Genomic DNA, 20,028 nt, shown 5'->3' with positions numbered 1-20,028 from the left:
GGTTGGGGATTGTAGTTCGTCGCTGGACCTCTTTTGCCTTAACGCATTTGAGACAGCTCCAGCTCTGGTTCTCGATCTCCTTCGTTACCCCCACGCAAGCAAAATGATACCACTTATCGCACTCGTCACACTGAACCATGTCGTCGGTGTCCGGACCATCGCATGTCTTGCATGCTTGTCCGGGTAGAGTTTCGTCCGGTTGCTTATTTGCCTCCGAGTTTTCCTCGACCACCACTGACACACTACTACACGCACCATCTTCCACTTGGACTTCGCACCCACCTTTAACACCTAACATCGCATTCGATCGCGTTTTCTTAGAACCGTTCTTCGCGCCCGTCTTAGATCGACTTGACATTGCTCAATTTAGTACCGTACAGTAAACGAATATTATAAGATGTTGACAAATTTGGTCAACGTGCGTGTGGAGGGTTCATTCCGAATGTATAATCTCCGGTAATAAAAACGATGAATTTAGGTTTGGGAGATTATAATATTCCTGCGATAAATTTTCAGTGATAAGTATCATGTATAAACTTATATAATTTAGAGACTTCATTGATGGTATTTCAAGTTAAAGAAATTGATCGACTTACGTTTAGTTTCCTCGTTAGTCTTACGGTCTTCTAACCTCACCGAGCAGTCGGCTTAGAAACACTGAGCCTGAGTGTTCCGACTATAGTATAGACTCCTTAATTTAGGTTAGGTAACTCTTCGCTTGTAGCAATTAGCACTAGCCAACCTATTTATAAATTCATTTTAAGCACAATCTATTATTCACATGAAACGTCAAATTACCTTAGATATAGCTTTTACTTATATAGTAAATCGACTTAATCGGGCAAATATATCAAACAAAATGAACTTAAGCGAACTGAGTGTGCTCTTTTCACCCACAGGAAATCAATGCGTCACTTACTTCTTTTCTTCCTTTTTTCGTTTAACAAACCGCGTTCCTCGATGACCATGACGTGCGATGGTAAGGTGAGCGCTTTTCGGATGGGTCCGATAACACGTAGAGTTTCGTAATGTCAGATCTCAACTAATAAATTCTTTGCGTACCCAAGGTAGACCATCCAATGTCCCACTTCGGAACATTCTTGCTTGTCGTGACCTTTCTTACATGAAACTTCTTAATCATTTCATAAAGACGATTGAAGTTTCAATTTAATAGTTGACCCTTTTGAGACTTAGTTCTGACTCCCACTGCGTCAATTTATTTATCCAATAGCAAAATTTTAATAAAAATGATGTGCTGAAACAAACTCGAAATAGGTTATGAAATCAACAACAAAATGTATAAAAATTTTAGCTTATTTTATAATTTATAGCAGTTAATCGTTTGGTTCAAATAATATGATATTCAAAAATAAGAGGAATATGTTTTATTGAACTGAAATCGTTGTGACTATATTGGTATAATATTAGAATAAGAATTCTATGTAAATTACCTTAAGAATTAAACGTATTTATGGAAAAAAAAATCTACAATTAATAAAAAATGTGATTTGGGAGAAACTAACAGCAAATATGTTTTAATACAAATTTTATCTATCCAGATTCGGCCACGAACAAACCTTATAGTTAAAGTACCTTGTAGTTCCATTTGGATCTATATGAACAAAGCACAATGTTGGTGGTCGCAGATCTCCAATTGTATGAGATAATTGGCTTGACCAGTCGCACAACGGCGACCGCGAATGTTCTACGTTGTTAATGATGTGTCAAGAGGTTTTTATTACCCTAGGATGATTTTTAGATTGCGGGTGCTTTGAAACTGCAACAGGGCAATGCACATGCTAATGGTCGGTTCTAAGAGCGATTTATTTATTTTGATGGTCTCTTCCAGTGTGATTCATTCTGGAACCTAATGGTGCGCCTTAAATATTTCCGTCTCAAACCATTTGTAAATGCTCGAGTGTTGCTACCGCCGGTAACGATCTGTTAAAATCATAAAGTCTTACATTCAATTGCTTGCCGTTGACTTCATATGCGAATAGTTGAACGCACCCTTTTCTGGGTACCGGTTCAGACTAGTTGAAAGGATCTCTTAGATGTGGTCAGTTAGCCTACCGGTTGACCCTGAACGTAAAGCATTGCCGGCGCCATCAATATAGCTGGGATCGGCACACTCATTTCCTTCTCCCGGCTGACGGTGACTGCAAGGCTAATCAAGTGTAGATATGTGCTTGAAGCATCTGAACGAGATTTCACGCTTACGCCAGACGCATTCAAAGGAACGTGGGATCAATCGTATCTTTGACCAATTGCCGACGACACGACTAGATGAAACGAAGGTGATGATGCTAATCGATGCTTAATAAACTTGGCGGTATGTGTGCAAGGGCTTTACTGTTGTTAATGAGCTAAATCATTGATGTATCCGATGGCACTATGGCAAAATCTGAAAAATGCTGGACATAAAATATAATCTGTAAAATTTTAGTACTGTACATTAGTTGTGAGACAAATTACCTACTTTTATGACGTAATTTATGAATTTGAATTTATGCAATCCTATGTGAATTGCACACTACTTTCTTCACTTTCATTCTACTACTTACGGAGCTTCATGGACTGGAATCACAATTGAGCCATTGATCACATTCAAAGATCAAATGACTGCGACTTCTGGTTCGGGTGATTCAATGGCACAATTGACAAAACACGTTGTTTCTTTTTGCGCTCAATTTTCTCGAAGAAGACTGAACCGATTTCAACAAACTTCGGCTCGTTCGAAAGATACTATTGCGCCATTCATCAAGTATGAAGATCAAATAGCTGTGACTTCTGGTTCCGGATATATGATGTTATAAGTGACGTGACCAACAAAACGCGTTGATTTTTTCGCACTCAATTTTCCCAGAGATGGCTGGTCCGATTTCAACAAACTACGCTCGTTTTAAAGCTACTATTGGGCCATTATTGATAAAAATTCGTCACCGATCACTAAGTTTTGGAAGTCTGCCTTTATGGATTAGACCTCCAAGCTATTAATTTTAAGTAAATGTTCGTGTATATGGGAAGTACACAAGAAACCACTTCTACGGATCTGACCTCATGGAAGAGTGGCATCAAAGTATCAGCTCACTTAGAAAAAATAATGCGCTTCGGCATCGTTGATTTTCTACTAATTAGATTCATAGTTAGTTATACACACATAAAAACCATTCTCGAGCTTGGTATAGTAATACCTGATTGCTCAAAAATCAACATTTTGTTTTCCGATATTCGTTTAGAAGATTTACTGGTTTCTCGATTAAGTGCATCTTGTTGTCGATATTTGAAAAAAAATCGTTTCTATAATTTTGTCCTGAATGCGTTCATTTACAAAAAAATACAGTAGTAAAAATACGATACTAAACTATTGTAGCAAATAGCAATTCATATTTGTGTTCTTTGCGATAATCGAGTGATTTTCGTAATTTCAAAAGTATTTTTGTGTTTTAAAAAATACGTTGGTTTTGGAAGATTTTTCAGAAAACCAAACAGATATCAATATACTGATGTGAATTCTAGTTACATTCTAAAAACCTGTTTTAACCCACCTAGTGGTGTAATCATGCCATTCTCATATTGTTTGTTTTTTTATATATTACATAAAAAAATGATCAAATATTTAATTTGTAGTATTTAAAAAACATAGAACCCAGATTTCAAGACTTCATTTGCTTAATATTACCATATTTAAATGTTTCGTTTGAATTTAAGTTTCAAACATAACTGGAAAATAATAAAAAGTGCTCCATTTTCATGATTTTGACCACTATTTTTGGAATTTCCGGTACCGAAAACCGGAATTTCGGATGATTGAACCATCAAAGAATATATACAATGAACTGTAACAGTTATTAGCCAATCTAAAGCACTCGTCACTCATTTAATTATTACTTATGAAAATAACACTATTGAAATTGGCATTTTTACACTAAGCACGCTGTCTCCAGAACCGGAAGTTGGAACCCGGAATATTCTCACGGTATCTGAAGACCTCTCAGTAGAATCTAAGATGATAAAAATTATACCATCTTCGAAAGATGTCATTCTGGCATCAGAAGTCTGATCTAAATGAAATTCAGAAACTTTGGTATATAAAACGTTTCAATTGAATCTAAGTATGTGAAAATCGGTTTAGCTATTTCCGAGAAAAGTGAGAGACAATATTTGTCACACACATACATTTTCTTAATTCGTCTAGCTGAATCTAATGGTATATGACGTTCAGCCTTCCGGGCCTCAGTTATAAAGTCGGTTTTCATAGGGATTGCATAGCCTTCCTATATGAAAAAGGCAAAAAAATTTTGCATGACATTTGGCTTTCTGACTCATGAGTGACTATTTTGTAGAACACTGCTTGTGGGAAAAGGCAAACCACTACGTATTTGTATGCTTCTCGCAGTTTTTTTTATATAATTTTTTTTTGTATTAATATTTTAATTAGTTTCAAGCTTCGGCGATTTCGAAAAATAATATCGTTTTTTTGTGTTTAGTTTTTTTAATCTTAATTTTTATCATTACGAGAACATAAATGAACATTTTACATGAATATTCGTTCAAATTGTCTCAAATGGCAAAGTGGTTCAAAATTCGCTATGAATTTTTAAAATGAGAAATGACAATCTATAATATTGTCTATTAATTAGAAGAAAACTTGAATCGATTTTACAATTGAGACTGTGGTTAATTCGACCTGAACTGTCATTAACACAATATGTTTCCGTATACAGGTACTAATTGATCCGGAGGTTAATTACAATAGAAAGACTTATCTACATATAATTAATTAAAAAAGGTCTGCAACAATTTTCTCGTTGGGTTGATAAATTTTTGGTTTTAAACATCTGTATAGTTTTCCTTCAAATAAACAGACGCCATTAAATCGTGCTTGCCTAATACAATATCTTAATGTCTACTTTCAGGTAAGAAAATCTTCCGAAATATGATACAAAAACAACTCATATAAGAAAAAGGTAAATTCCTAAACAGCTCTCCAATCTCCCACCGTGTTTCAACTGTGTGTATCACAGGTCAACAGAGGTATCTTGATCTTGATGTTACCCATCTATCTAGTCCACAAGGAAGACCCTCCAATATATCATCTCGAATGAGGCTAGCATCTAAACCTTTAATTTGTGTCTGCTGCTAGCCTCTGACTAATGATCACCGTCCTACCATTTGATCGATAGTGCATTAATGGCACACTTAGAATAAGCTCTACATAGCACATACCGAGCGTACTTAAAGGTACGGCACGTGGTAAGCCATTCATCAACCTCAGGAGATTCTTACTCCCGCATTGGTTCAAGTGCATAGAGTCGCTATAGATGACAAAACGGGCAACACGTCGATGGCGACAGCAATCGTACGATCGCATGCCTACAGCAATAAAACCTAACATATGCGACAATACGATGGCACAATTGCATCGCTTGTGGAATTTTACTTTCCATACACGCTGCACCCTTACTTCCTTGACAGAAACAAGCCTCTGAAAGTGCTGATGTGCTTTGTAACTAGAACAGAAGAACGATCACTAACTGTCGAACGTAAAACTCAACTAATTATCGACGTCCTTGATGATGCGGCTTAGGTACGAAGCTAGATCGAAAAGTATAAACCTATTTTGTCCTTTGATCCTTGAATGTATAAATTAGGTATCGTGCTATTACTCGGTATTAATGTAGTCTACGACTCTGATTGAAATTTCGTTCACTAAATTAAGAACATTCCGATGAGTGCGATGCATGCAAGAGTTAAATAATCATTTGGAAAATAATAGTATTTTAGGAGTCAAATTAGATCTTCTCTTTTCTGTAACACAGTGATATCTCCTCAACGGTCGTCTATATAATACAATGTAGTTGAACAACTTTTTCTATTGCGTTTTCAAGATCACGATGTCAGTTTTCACTCAGATCCAAATGTTGTTTAATAAATGCATGAGATATGAGCAAGGCCCACTCGAAACGAAACTTGCTAAACAAATGTAGAGGTGCAACACTTCAACTAAGACGTAAGCCGCAAGTTCCACCATAAAGAGCATTCCCAGCATGATCAATGAACATGTCACGCACCCCGTTCAGAATTCCCAGCTGGAAGGGCAACGACTGAAAATTGCGTGGTGTCAGGAATTTAGTTCACGATGTGATGAATGTGTCTAACTTACATCTACGTTCACATTGTTTTGTTTTTCTACCAATCCGCTCTCCTAAAGTTCATCATCAAAAAGTGGTCGGACACAAATATAAGAAAACGAGTGGATTCTTCCAATGCAGAATGAATCACATCACGCCTTACGCTTCCTGCGTGACCTTGCTTCAACAGCGCTCCCACGAATTGAAATGTTGAAAACGATTATTTCGAAGCTCCAATGTTGAGCGAACGGCTCGAATCGTACTGTGAAATCAAAGAATTGCGACTACGAACATTCCACGGATAACTAAGACTGCAGTGCACCGTGTCGTGTTTTAAATTTTCAATCGTACCTTTCTGTCATATCGCCATTAAAGATGATTACAGATTGGGGGCTTTATTTCATGACATCCATTTCGAATCTGGCTTTATTGATGTTATAAGATATTGCGAAAAGTAACTAGAATAATTAAATCATTTTCTTATTAAAAATTGTTTCTGTTTGAAAGATCATAAATAATACGCTTCTGAAACTTTAAACTATGTTTTACAAGTTATGAACAAGATTCCAGAAAAAGATAAATCGGCTCATTATAAACCCAAGTAGCAAACATTGTTCTAACATTGTTTTTCTTCACTCTTCTCGCAACGATTGTGCGATTGAAAAAGCGCAGTTTTCTTGTATGGTGTGCAACAAGTTCCTTGTTTGATATGTTTTATATCAGTCATATTTGTTAAGCAGAAACCGAAAATGAAACTGCTCAAATAAACTTGTTATAAAAGGTGATTTTTTAAGAGCTTGAGAACTTTTTTAAACAATAAAACGCATAAAATTTGCAAAATCTCATCGGTTCTTTATTTTAAACGTTAGATTGGTACATGACATTTACTTTTTGAAGATAATTTCATTTAAATGTTGACCGCGGCTGCGTCTTAGGTGGTCCATTCGGAAAGTCCAATTTTGGGCAACTTTTTCGAGCATTTCGGCCGGAATAGCCCGAATTTCTTCGGAAATGTTGTCTTCCAAAGCTGGAATAGTTACTGGCTTATTTCTGTAGACTTTAGACTTGACGTAGCCCCACAAAAAATAGTCTAAAGGCGTCAAATCGCATGATCTTGGTGGCCAACTTACCGGTCCATTTCTTGAGATGAATTGTTCTCCGAAGTTTTCCCTCAAAATGGCCATAGAATCGCGAGCTGTGTGGCATGTAGCGCCATCTTGTTGAATCCACATGTCAACCAAGTTCAGTTCTTCCATTTTTGGCAACAAAAAGTTTGTTAGCATCGAACGATAGCGATCGCCATTCACTGTAACGTTGCGTCCAACAGCATCTTTGAAAAAATACGGTCCAATGATTCCACCAGCGTACAAACCACACCAAACAGTGCATTTTTCGGGATGCATGGGCAGTTCTTGAACGGCTTCTGGTTGCTCTTCACTCCAAATGCGGCAATTTTGCTTATTTACGTAGCCATTCAACCAGAAATGAGCCTCATCGCTGAACAAAATTTGTCGATAAAAAAGCGGATTTTCCGAATGGACCACCTAAGACGCAGCCGCGGTCAACATTTAAATGAAATTATCTTCAAAAAGTAAATGTCATGTACCAATCTAACGTTTAAAATAAAGAACCGATGAGATTTTGCAAATTTTATGCGTTTTATTGTTTAAAAAAGTTCTCAAGCTCTTAAAAAATCACCCTTTAGAATCAGTTAAATAAACCGATGTGGAACTTAATCCGTTTAGATTTTTGACTTGGTTTCACAAGCAGTAATATGAATGATTTTCACATTTGTTACTAAAACATGTAAAATCATTTGTCAAACATATCTGACATGAATAACCGTTCTGTAGCAATTGTGAAACATGCCAATTTTAACAAGTTTTAATTGCTACTTGGGAAGTAAAATCATCATTTATCGTATACACGCGGTAAAGAAAACGAAAGCCGACATCGATGCTCGAGTTTGTAATAATGCCTTTCTCATATTACTCATATTCTCGAAATGAAATTTTTGACCTGTCTTACATTTTACATCGTCTTGTATAGAAACACACTCTTTCAATTAAATTTTCCACTTTTCCGCTGTAATTCTAGTCAGTTCGCAAAAACCGTAATTCAAAGCGAAGAGGCAACAAAGGAAAAAGTTCTTCTAAATTTGGCTCAAACCTGTTTCAATTTGTGAGCTATGCTAGTTGTTTGCTAGGTGAACCAACTTCAGCTATACCGGTTTCCAGTTCCCGGTTCCGGAAGTACTGGAAATAGTGATCACAAACTTCAACACGAATCTTCTCATTTTTCTCAGAGACGCCTGAACCAATTTTCACAAACTTAAACTGAAATGAAAGGTCTTTTAGTACAATAGATTGCTATTAATTTTTATTCGATCCCGACTTCCGGTTCCGGAACTAGAGAACGGAGTGTGCTTAAAGCCAAGGAACATAAAACGGAAAACTTCTTCTTAGTTTGACATATTTTTTTACAAGTTCATAAGGTTTAGCTTATGCCCAAATAGACTTTCTATTTTTTATTCAAGTTTGCAATACATTTTTTTGAAAGAGTTCTCTAGTGATATTTATGAAAACATAAGTAATATGAGAAAGGCAACATTATACCACTAGGAGAATTAAAAAAGGTTTTTCTTTTGAAGCAATAAAATATTTTTGATGGAATTTGGATGGAAGAAATTACTCACTTTACTTACAACAATGAACTTGTTTTAATCCACCTAGTGGTGTAGTGCTGCCTTTCTCATACTATTCATTTTCTCCTATATTTTACAGCAGCAATTACCCATTACTTTGTAATTTGGGAACTGCAAGACGAATCGAAGGTAGAATTGTATGAAACCTTTAAATTATTTCTTTAAATCTAAACGTGTGACAATCGATCAAGCATTCCAAAGATGTAGAAGTGAGTTGAGTGAGTTTAAAGTTTTTGTCATTATTTCTGCTACTTCCAGAAAAGATTTTCAGTGATCAGCAAACCCAAAATTGTTCGATTGTCCATGAATAAAAATGACGAATAAATTGAAATAGTTTTAAGCCCAACTTTGGAGATTTTTTGGACGGTTTGAATTTTAAAAACTCATCACCCTGTAATTTTAAAATTGGGAGTCGGGATCGGATAAAATTCATCAGTTTTGTATGCCATCTTCTATGACGGTTTGAGTTTTAAAAATTCATCACCCTGTAATTTTAAAACTGGGAGTCGGGATCGGATAAAATTCATCAGTTTTGTATGGGACCACAAGCCTTTTAATTTGAATTCGTTTTGGTCTTCTTTTAGCTTCTCCATTCCCGATACTTTCGGACACGGAATTCGGAAATCGGTGTAATCGAAGTCAGTTAGGAATTGTAAACCATTTCATGAGATTCAAAATTTTTGAAAATCAGTGTAGCCATCTTGGAGAAATCGTAGTTCGTTCCAAATAAAATTGTATGGTACCTTCCGGGATTGAAAACCGAATACCGGTAAAACTGAAATAAGTTTATTTGGTCATCGACTCTCAAAATCTGTGAACCCGATGAACCCGATAAATTTATGTGAAATTTTTAGACTAGCCACCCTGTATCTCCTGAACCGGAAGTCGGATCTGATTAAAAGACAAGCAATTTTTATGAGACCTTAAGACCTTTCATTTGAATATTAGATGGACGATATCGGCTCAGCCATCTATGAGCAAAATGAGTAACATCATTTTAATTTCATTACATTACAATGATTGGCAATATTTGTCACACACACATACAAACATTTAAACACACAGACTTTTGCCCAATTCGTCGAGCTGAATCGAATGGTATAGGACATTCGGTTCTCCGGGCCTCGGTTCAAAAGTCGGTTTCCACAGTGATTGTATTACATTTCTACATGAGAAAGGCAAAAATCAAATTAATTCCTTAAATACTTTTCTATAAAACACGAGTGGCCCAGGCATAAACCAACACAAGGCTGCCGACTCGTCCCTATGTGACAAACTATGCTTTATTTTTTTCGGAACGATTTTCACAAATTTAAATTCTGCATCTGAATTTATCTGAATCCGTCTTCCGGTTTCAGAAGTACAGGGTGTCATGCACAAGGACATACACAGTTCTCGGAAAAGGTTGAACTGATTTTATCAAACTTTGATTCAAATGAAAGACCGACGACGAAAGACCTGATAGTCCAATAGCCTAAGGCCATATAATGCAACTCAAAACGAACGGTTTTTTTGTACCAGAGCTTGTACGAAAAAGTCGATATTTTTTCCCAATTTACTGACCAAATTCAATTATTATTGGAACTATTGAGTCTACAGTAAGAAAAGACGTCACAAAAATAGCGAAAATCAATATGCGTGTAAGGAGAGTACAGAGTATTACGATCAAAATGTTAACCACTAAGAGAACTACTTTTTGCCGCTACATTCAAACTTATCTTGACATTCTTCCAAATTATATATTAATGACATACACTTACAGAAAATGACCGCTATTAAAAAATTCTTTTACTTATCAATTTGTTAGTAGCTGCAATTATAGAACGTATACATATGTTCTACCCCAGGCAATCTTATGACCACCAACACGGTAGATGTATCAGGCAAATTGTACTACCGGCCGATCCGATTACAAACCTGTTCAAAATGGCACAGATAATCGATATTGACATTCAAACGGTCACTCACCGAACGTATTTGTTTATAAATACGGCACCTGATAGTCCAATAGCCTAAGGCCATATAATGCAACTCAAAACGAACGGTTTTTTTGTACCAGAGCTTGTACGAAAAAGTCGATATTTTTTCCCAATTTACTGACCAAATTCAATTATTATTGAAACTATTGAGTCTACAGTAAGAAAAGACGTCACAAAAATAGCGAAAATCAATATGCGTGTAAGGAGAGTACAGAGTATTACGATCAAAATGTTAACCACTAAGAGAACTACTTTTTGCCGCTACATTCAAACTTATCTTGACATTCTTCCAAATTATATATTAATGACATACACTTACAGAAAATGACCGCTATTAAAAAATTCTTTTACTTATCAATTTGTTAGTAGCTGCAATTATAGAACGTATACATATGTTCTACCCCAGGCAATCTTATGACCACCAACACGGTAGATGTATCAGGCAAATTGTACTACCGGCCGATCCGATTACAAACCTGTTCAAAATGGCACAGATAATCGATATTGACATTCAAACGGTCACTCACCGAACGTATTTGTTTATAAATACGGCACGGTCTGCCAAACCGCGAATATCGTATCAGTGGAGGAGTAACGGCAGATGTAGAAAGCTTAAAATTCGTTTTTGGTTAAGAGACGAAATTATCATAACAAAAATATCTTTTGCACTTCATAGGATTCACGTTGGCTACATGGAAAATTTTCATGATGATTTCACTTACGTTGTGCTAATAAACCTGCGTGAAAAAAAAATTTGTTCTCAATATATATATTTGTTTGTATCAGTTTATCACTTTTATTCAATATAACAATATAAGATAGCTGGCTATTGGTTGAATTCATGGAAGGGGAAGAAGTCTAACATAAAATAAAATTAAATTGAAATTCCAATGGTCTTAATGAAATGATAAAGAAGTTTTTAATGTACGGAAGGTCACGACAAGCAAGAACCGGCTGCTCGGACATCCATGGAAGTTGACAATCAATGTCAACTTCCCTTTCTCAGCAGACTAGGTAGCCGTGTAGTGCCGGTAGCGGTTTCGTTCTTGGGCTGCATCTAAACACGCCAGCTACTGTTGCAACTTGCAAACTTGCGCTCAGACAAAAGCATTTTTACCAAATTTGAATCTACTAAAAACTTTGTGTCTACTACTGTTTTCCAAGTATCATTGCAGTATTCTGGCCAGAGCTCTGACTGGGCGTTGCAAACTCAATTATCACATAGCTACTATTCAGCGTGCTGAGTATTATTTGTGTGATTTGTGTGAATGCGATTACGGTACTTCATATCATCTGATATGTAACTGTCCCGCATTGACGCAACTGCGTATCCGGGTTTTTGGTTCTTCATACCTGGTTGAGTATGTATATGCGGAGCTAAACTAAAAGGATATTCTATCAGTCGGTGTTGAACAGTCGTTCGCACCGCACGCGTATAGCTCTTGGCTCCTAGAAATTTTTTCTGGCTACCTAGAGTTTCATTGATTCAAGACTTCAGTCTTTTTCAAGGCTACCTGAATCACTAACAGTCTTTTTAAAGACTAAAAATTAGTCAGCCTTTCTCAAGGCTATACAAAGATTGATATAAGAGTGACTAAGTGATACAACGAGTTATATTAGAGTGACTAAGTGATACAAAGAGTGATATTAGAGTGACTAAGAAATTAATCAGCCTTTTTTAAGGCTAGCTATTCAAAGAACTATTATTCAAACTTCAAAATTCCATTCATTTCAAAAATGCCTGCGTCCAACCGGAAAGGCAACAAGCCTAAGGCTAAAAATAATTCAATACGGAATAAATCACAATCCGTTATTCAACATTTTTCTAATAACATTCACGATCTTATAGAATCTGAATGTAAAAAAAATAAAAGACAACGGACGGACTTCCCTTCCGTTTATCCTATGCCGTCTAACAATTACGAGATTGTTCCTGAATCCGATTTTAGCGACATAGAAGAAAATTCTTCAAAAATTCCCAAAATGGACGCTTGTCGTTCTGGGAAGAAACAACAATCTATGCCACCAGTGACGGTGATGATTTCCGACTTCAAAGCATTTCGTACTGAGCATTCTACTTTTCTCCCGGAAGTAAAAGTCTCATTTCAAATCGGACGAAGAGGAGAATGTCGAGTCTTGGTTGATGGATTGGAAGATTACGAACGTCTTATTCGATATTTGTCCGAGAAACTTCATAAATTTTATTCATATGATATAAAATCAGACAGACCCTTCAAGGCTGTCTTGAAAGGCTTATCAAATGATCAAAGTACCGATGAAATTAAAAATGAACTAAAAGAATTGCTTGGTTTTGCCCCTTCCCAAGTAATACTTATGAAAAAAAGAGCGAATGGTGATGTGATGTGATGTGAAGTGAAGCCACCATCAGTTCAAGGACTTGCCAGTGGATGCGGGTAGACTTACAGTAGCCCCGATATGACTCATCCATTCACCTTCTTACTATAGCTGTTACCGAAAAGCGAACAAAAAGGGTTGGGCGGATATGTAAGTAGAGTCACTTACTCGTATTCCGCGGGAATAAAAGATGCTCTTCCAACCATAATATCCAGTGCATGGATGAAGCATATCGCTATACATGCTTGAACCCGCCTGATGGTTTGTTTGAGAAGGACGCGTCAGACTCATTTCAAACCTTCAGAACGAAACAAGTTTCCTTCACGTGACTTGGGCTGACTATCCACAATCCCTCGTCCAGTCATCAATTCGTCCGATGCCCTGATGCTCCCTCCCCTTCACGCCCCCGTGCAAAATGTTTTATATTGATAAATAAAGGGTGATTTTTTAAGAGCTTGAGAACTTTTTTAAACAATAAAACGCATAAAATTTGCAAAATCTCATCGGTTCTTTATTTTAAACGTTAGATTGGTACATGACATTTACTTTTTGAAGATAATTTCATTTAAATGTTGACCGCGGCTGCGTCTTAGGTGGTCCATTCGGAAAGTCCAATTTTGGGCAACTTTTTCGAGCATTTCGGCCGGAATAGCCCGAATTTCTTCGGAAATGTTGTCTTCCAAAGCTGGAATAGTTACTGGCTTATTTCTGTAGACTTTAGACTTGACGTAGCCCCACAAAAAATAGTCTGAAGGCGTCAAATCGCATGATCTTGGTGGCCAACTTACCGGTCCATTTCTTGAGATGAATTGTTCTCCGAAGTTTTCCCTCAAAATGGCCATAGAATCGCGAGCTGTGTGGCATGTAGCGCCATCTTGTTGAAACCACATGTCAACCAAGTTCAGTTCTTCCATTTTTGGCAACAAAAAGTTTGTTAGCATCGAACGATAGCGATCGCCATTCACTGTAACGTTGCGTCCAACAGCATCTTTGAAAAAATACGGTCCAATGATTCCACCAGCGTACAAACCACACCAAACAGTGCATTTTTCGGGATGCATGGGCAGTTCTTGAACGGCTTCTGGTTGCTCTTGACTCCAAATGCGGCAATTTTGCTTATTTACGTAGCCATTCAACCAGAAATGAGCCTCATCGCTGAACAAAATTTGTCGATAAAAAAGCGGATTTTCCGAATGGACCACCTAAGACGCAGCCGCGGTCAACATTTAAATGAAATTATCTTCAAAAAGTAAATGTCATGTACCAATCTAACGTTTAAAATAAAGAACCGATGAGATTTTGCAAATTTTATGCGTTTTATTGTTTAAAAAAGTTCTCAAGCTCTTAAAAAATCACCCTTTACAATGAAACATAGTGTAATGAAATTAATATAACGTAAAATGATATAATAGATTACAAAATAATATAATATAACATAATATAATATAATATATTTTAATTTAATATAATACAATACAATGTCATACAATATAATATAATATATTATAAAACAATATATAAAATAACAGTTAATGTAGACTGTCAGTTACGCTCTTCTATCTTCGCAATACTGCAGGAAGTAGAATATTTCTCTTCAAATAACAATAATAATATCCACATCTACAAAAATAATATATGTTATTATTATCGATGACAAATTAATAATAATAACAATAAATATAATAATGAAAATAATAATAAAAACAATATAATATAGTACAATGAATTATATAATAAATAATAGAATGAATAAAATGATATGCTGCGATATGCTATGATATTATATTACTTGAATTTATATGTCATTTCTCATCCTCTCATTCTGCCATCAACGCATTTCATCGACCAATTGTCACCACAGACACACGTGTAGGCATGAAACAGGAACCAGTGGGGACCAAGCTCACCTTGTGACGACCTTGATATTTAGTTAAAAGTTACTTTAAAAATGATAACTTATAAAGAAAAAAAATTATATTTTGCGCAGAGGTACGTAGTACTACTCATAATAAACGCTATAATATAATATAATATAATATAATATAATATAATATAATATAATGTAATATAATATAATATAATATAATATAATATAATATAATATAATATAATACAACATAATGCAATACAATACAACATAATATAATAGAATACAATATAATATAATATAAAATAATAAAATATAATATAATTTAATACAATATAGTATGATATAATGCAATGCAGTATAATACCATACAACATAGTATATAATAACATAAAATAGTGTAAGACGATGATATATGAAATAATATGCTATGATACAATATAACAGTTAATGTCGAAGTGTAAATTACGCTTTTCTAATAATAATAATAATAATAATAATAATAATAATAATAATAATAATAATAATAATAATAATAATAATAATAATAATAATAATAATAATAATAATAATAATAATAATAATAATAATAATAATAATAATAATAATAATAATAATAATAAAAATAATAATAATACATGATGTAATAAACAACAGAATTATATGTTGTAATATACTATGATAAACACTGCACTTTAGGATGGGCTTCAACCTACAAGCCATTTCGTACCCTCTCATTCTGCTACTAACGCAGAAGGCGATAGCACCCAGTCGACGCCGTTCTATTGACCAAATGTCATCATAGACGCTCGGGGAGGCATGAGATGGGGACTTGTGAGGACTTAATTATCTCACCATTTGACGACCATGAAAAAAGAGCGAATGGTACTTCTAAACCACGCTCTGGAATTTCCCATGAACTATACCTAATACACTTCAATCGAAGTGATGTAAACAATTTGAAAACTTTACGAAAGACGTTTATCCAATGAATGAAACCACTGATAAATTTTCATGCTCAAATTGCGATGGAAATCATAAATCCAATTATTTGAAATGTCCTGTCAGGGTAGAAATCTACCACTTAATTCTTTTAATGTAAATAATCAAAACACAGGACCGCCTTGCAGTTCATCTTCTAACGAAAACAATTTATTAATAGGTAGATCGGCCATATCATCTTCTTCTAATGGTAGTCTACCTACAAATATTCCTTCAATGAAGTTAATTTAGGCGATATAACTGAAAATAAAATGATCTACCTACAAGATCAACTTTTTCAAATGATCATCCGAATGAATTCGACTTTATCACTTTTTGAAGCATTTCAAATCGGATGGCAATTTGCAAATAATATTATAATGAATTTAAAATTTAACAGTGATGTTAAATAATTATCTGAATATTTTACATTGAAATGCTCGATCTTTGAAATCGAGTGAAGATGAATTTTATAATTTTCTCAAAGTTCACAAAATTCATATTGCCATTGTGACAGAAACTTTTCTTAAACCAAATGTCAAATTGAAAAGTAATCCACAATATGTGGTTCATCGATTTGACAGGTTTACTGGAATGGGTGGTGGAGTTGCCATTTTTGTCCAACGGCAAATAAAACATCGAATTTTACCTTCTTTCAATACTAAAGTTATTGAAAGCTTGGGAATCGAAGTTGAAACCATCCATGGAATTTATTTCATCGCTGGTGCATATTTGCCATTCCAATGCACCGGCGAACAATTAAATTTCTTTAAAGGCGATTTGCTAAAACTCACAAGATATCGACCGAAATTTTTCGTAATAGGGCACTTAAATGCTAAGCATGTCCAGTGGAATTGTAGGCAAAATAACAGTAATGGTAAAACACTTCATAATCAACTCTCAGCTGGTTACTTTACAGTTCTTCATCCCAGTAATCCGACTTGTTTCTCTTCCGTGAAAAACCCGTCTACAATTGATCTTGTTCTAACAGATCAAAGTCACATTTGTAGTAAACCGATTGCACATGCTGACTTTGACTCAGATCATCTTCCTGTAACATTCAGACTTTCCAACGAAACTTTAATTAATCCAATTAGTTCTATATTCAACTATCATAGACCTAATTGGTTGGATTACAGATCTCACATTGAAAATCATGTGGATCATGAAACTATTTTAGAAAATTCTGCGAACATTATAATAACGAAGCTAGAAATTTTTCAGTTCCCAAAGCTCAAACTAAATTAAATTCTCCTATCATCGATGACAATCTTCAACTGCTCATTCGGTTGAAGAATGTTCGTCGACGTCAATATCAACGTTCTCGTGATCCTGCTATGAAAAACATAGTTAAGGATTTACAAAAAGAAATTAAACATAGATTTACTCTTTTGCGGAATGAAAATTTCGCTAAAGAAGTTGAACAAATTAAACCATATTCTAAACCTTTCTGGAAACTTTCTAAGGTTCTTAAGAAACCTCAGAAACCAATTCCTGCTCTCAAGGAATGAAATCAAATACTTCTTACGAATGGCGAAAAAACTCAAAAACTTGCTCAGCAGTTCGAGAGTGTCCACAATTTTAATTTGAACGTTGTGAGTCCTATTGAAAATGAAGTCTCACTGAAATATGATCATATTTCAACCCAAGTGTTATCTCAAGATGACATTATTGAGACGAATTTTGATGAAATTAAATTAATTATTAGGAAACTTAAAAACATGAAGGCTCCTGGTAATGATGGAATTTTTAATATTCTCATTAAAAATCTTCCCGATGTTGCCTTGAGACTCCTGGTTAAAATTTTCAACAAGTGTTTTTCTTTAGCTTACTTCCCAAGAGATGGAAAAACGCTAAAGTAATTCCTATCCTCAAACCTGATAAAAACCCAGCAGAAACATCAGCAATCTTCAATTGAATCGATTCGCTCTCTGTATTAGTTAGTAAGTTAGTATATAAGTTCCTTTTCCCCATTACACAATACAAGTAGGTTTAGAATTTTCCCTACACAAAAAATTCAGAATTGCGGAAGCAAATGATGTCCTCATGGTAATAACCAAATCATATATATAATAGGGCTCAAAAGTAACCACTTGTGGCTGAACACCCAATTTAAATCTTGATAATTTAATTTTAACTCATATTCCAATAAATAGTTATTCTAAAAAAAAGAAGGATATTCTATCGTTTCTCACCCAATGTGGTAAGGAGCTATAGTCAGAAGGGGTCATCGTTCTTCCTGGAGTAAATGAATACTTTTTGTATTGTCCATAAATACGCTTCAACAGATTGTTTGCCATCCTTTACGGGGTGCCGAATTTTCTTTTGGTCATACATACTGCGAATCGTTCTGCATTCTTCCGGAAATTCAGAATGGTGTCGCTTTTGTAAAATATCCAAATCCTCTCGGGGGTTGGAGGTTTTATTATTTGTGCATTTTGGCACCTGCAGATCGTTCAGCATCCTTTCGGGGATGCAGAATGATTTGTTTATTAATGTTTTGTGCTATTTTCCCACCTCACCCACTTCACAATTCCCTTCCTTGTTCCTTTTATCCTTCTCTTCCCATCAGAAAATTAATAAGAAGCTACGGCAAGCCACAAATCTGAAAATAACTAGGGGAACGTACCACTTGAGCAAATTAGTTCTGATTCCTGATGGTTCCAATGGTCTTAATGAAATGATAAAAAAGTTTCATGTAAGAAACGTCACGACAAGCAAGAATGTCGCGAACAGGGACATTGGATAGTTTACCTTGAGTACGCAAAGAATTTATTAGTTGAGATCTGACATTACGAAACTCCACGCATGTCCAAACGACTTGATCGATATCGCGATAGCCTTCGCCACAAGCACAATGAGTCTCTAGAGCGACAACAAAAAGCTAACTTATAGTAGCGAATTATATTTTATATGTAAATTTCTAATAGTAGATACTTAGTTCTGTTGCAGTGACCGAAATATTTATTTCGCGTTGCGTGGAAGATGACATTTCATTCGAAACTCATCTCAAAATAATATCATAACCTTTCTTCGAGATAGATAGAACGTTGTCAAAAATATTTTTTTATTCACAGGCAAAGATTTTTATTAACGCCATTTGGAATTACGCGGCTTTTATGTCTACAAATCGATAGAGATGTCGCACAAAAACTATAGAAGAGATGCCGACAATTCAATTTGAAACGCGTTACGTTAAATGCGCCTATTCTTGGGCGAAGAATGTTTTGTTTCTTATTCACGGCATGCAGAATATGACCTACCCAATATATTTCAGATTGCCTCCAAATCTAACCTTTTTTTCAGTTTCTTAACCGCACTCTGTCATTGCATAAACAAGGTTGCAGAATGAAGGTAGATAAAAACAACGAAAAAAATTGTTTTTCTTAAGGCCATCGTCCAAGTACCATGCGCGCGGGTGGTTTTAGGAAATTTTTCACGCTTTTCATGGAAAATCAACGAATTTCATTTAACCGATTTCGTGGAAATTTTTGAAATTCGTGGATTTTCTATGAAAAGCGTGAAAAGGTTTTCCAAAAATGTGTCCGAATGTAATCTGTGTATCCATAATAAAGTTTATTTGAAAAAAAAAATTTCATTCCTTCGAATTATTTTTTCAAATAATTGTGAAAAATTACAAAAAAAGCTCATTTTTTCAGCGCTATTTTTTATAAGACTCGTAAAATCCTCCGAATTTTTCAGTCATTTTCACCCTGTAGATAGATAAAAGTATTTCGAAGGTCTGTATGTTTTTGGTTTTGTCAAATTTTTCGAAATTTCCATCGAAAATTTCCTGAAACCACCCGCGCGCATGGTACTTGGACGATGGCCTTAAAGCTTTCTTCAATATCTGCATAAAGACTGTTCCAGAAAGTATGGACGCACTTTGATTTCGCTGTAAATAATTCACAAGTGTTAGATATTCAAATTTTATGTCGGCTTACGAATGACAGCGTGAAGAAAAGAAGCAAAAACAGAACCATGTGATTGTGTTGTCGTTTATAAACG

At 35.2% G+C, this 20,028-nt stretch overlaps 1 protein-coding gene across 7 annotated transcripts in view; it reads left to right on the top strand.

The window, feature by feature from the left end:
- Nucleotides 1–20,028, top strand: part of LOC131434838 (uncharacterized) — a 149,495-nt gene that overhangs the window by 97,182 nt on the left and 32,285 nt on the right. The window lies entirely within an intron of this gene.

This window comes from Malaya genurostris, chromosome 3 (genome assembly GCF_030247185.1).
Source record: "Malaya genurostris strain Urasoe2022 chromosome 3, Malgen_1.1, whole genome shotgun sequence".
Lineage (NCBI taxonomy): Eukaryota > Metazoa > Arthropoda > Insecta > Diptera > Culicidae > Malaya > Malaya genurostris.
The sequence above is the reverse complement of the archived record's forward strand: the minus strand, read 5'-3'. Positions and strand labels throughout refer to the sequence as shown.